This window comes from Amphibalanus amphitrite, unplaced genomic scaffold (genome assembly GCF_019059575.1).
Source record: "Amphibalanus amphitrite isolate SeventyFive unplaced genomic scaffold, NRLGWU_Aamphi_draft 000876F_arrow, whole genome shotgun sequence".
Lineage (NCBI taxonomy): Eukaryota > Metazoa > Arthropoda > Thecostraca > Balanomorpha > Balanidae > Amphibalanus > Amphibalanus amphitrite.
In genome coordinates, this window is record NW_024882370.1 from 117368 (window position 1) to 119418 (window position 2051).

Genomic DNA, 2051 nt, shown 5'->3' on the forward strand with positions numbered 1-2051 from the left:
TGGAAGCTTTCGTGCTGGAGCTTGCTGACTCTCCTGAAAGAAGATTACCTCGTTCTCACCTTAAAGCTACCATCCCAACTGAACTCGCGCACCGACGGGGGGGCGGATATCCGCCCCCCCCCCCTGAGGTTTTTCGTAGATAGCGGGAAAACCGCGGCGCGTAGCGCCGCGAAATTTTGTAGAACTATTTTCTCATCAATTTTACACATAGTGTGCACGTTTGAACCTCCTAACTTTTAAGGTCAGGTCACCAAGTCACTTTGAATGACCCAACCTCAAGTCATTTTTTGCAACTTTGTCACCGTGCCAGAGCTACAGTGGTTGTCGGAGGCCTTTGAAAGTCGCAGGATGTAATAAGGTAGCTACAATTTGTTTATCTCGGAATTTTGATATCGATGACCTAAGGTCAGGTCAATTTCTCGACCTTCCCATTATAAGTCAATGGGGGAAAAATCAATTCCCTGTTTTTACCACTAAAACGGGTCGGGATGGCCCCATAAACCATACATACATGACTTCATATACGATCAACCTTCACTACCTTGAAATCTGTTTTGCTCTTGGGCAGCTGTAAGGTCATGTGACGTCATCAAAAGTCACCAAAGGTTTTTTGCCAATAACTCCGTACAGAACCAAGATACAGCTGCGCGGATGGTCTCATTGTGTTCAGCTCGTCAAGGCGCATCGAATGATATACATGATGACCTCAAGGTCACGTGACCTGAGGTCAACCTTTGACCTTGAACTTTCGAGGTCAACATATATATCATTCGATGCGGATTGACGAGAGGATTACGATGATGCCCTTAGTTTGTTCCTATATTGATCAGTTCGAAAGTTATTCTAGAAAAACTCCATATCTAGCGCCGCCATTTTGACTTTTTTGACCGCTGTGACGTCATCTTTGACCTAACCTGAAAATGACCTTGGTAAAAATTGTAGACCTTGTCTGTGCGTATCCCATACCGTTTACTGCTTGTCGCTATCTTGCTTCGTTCTCGAGATCTCAGGGGGCGGTCATCCACCCCCCCCCCCCACCCCGTCGGTTCTAAGTTGGCGCAGACCCCCGTCGGTGCGCAGGTTAACATTAGAGATACATTAACATTAGAGATACATTTAGTTTTGAGTTGACATAGCCAAATCGGAGCCCCTGACTTGCAATTCAATTGGTTTGGAAGAATACATCTGACGTGTTCTCATCGCTCTAGCACGTCTTTATCAGACGTTATAGCCAAAAAGCTGCTGGTGACCGTTCATGAACTGAGATGACCTCAGGGGCACACAGAGGGGTCACAGGTGCATTTTTCCGATTCAGTGTGTCATGTTTACCTATGAACCGATGTTTGAGAGGGTTTTGAACACCATTCGTCCAAAATAGGCGCATTTCAATTTTCTCCCATCGACGCGTAATGGAGAGGTCGCAAAATTGACCTGACCTTAGGTCACCGATATCAAAATTCCGATAGATACATTTTGTACATATCGTTACTCTTATCAATCGCTGAAAGTTTCAAGGTGGTCGTTCAGTCGGTGTAGCTATGACGAGGATTGCAAATCTTTCTGAGGTGAGGTCACTTGACGTGACCTGGTGACCTGACATTGAAAGCCCTCGGGTGAAATTTTCACAACATGTGTAAAAAAGATGCATGAACAGATGTGCAAAAAACGGCGGCGCTCCACGCCGCCGTTTTTGAGATATCTGAGAAAAACCGCAGGGGGGTGTTCAAACAACCCCCACCTGGCCCTGCGCGGGTTAATTCCCTCCAATGTCCCTGGATCTTAGTTGCAACTCATGCAACTGCATCGTATTGCCAACTGCATTACACAGAAGATCACATTATGATATACAATAATATCTATTCAGTGGCTTACGAAGAGGCGAAACGTACCTGGCTCCGCGTCGGTAGTCGATCCAGTGGTACTGACAGTGGTAGCGTCGTTGGGAGCTGGTCCGGTGGTAGCCTGCTCCGTAGCTGCAGCACCTGTGCCTGTGGTCGTGACAGAGCCGGCGACCGCAGCAGTGGTGACCGTAGCACCACTGTCCGTGGTGG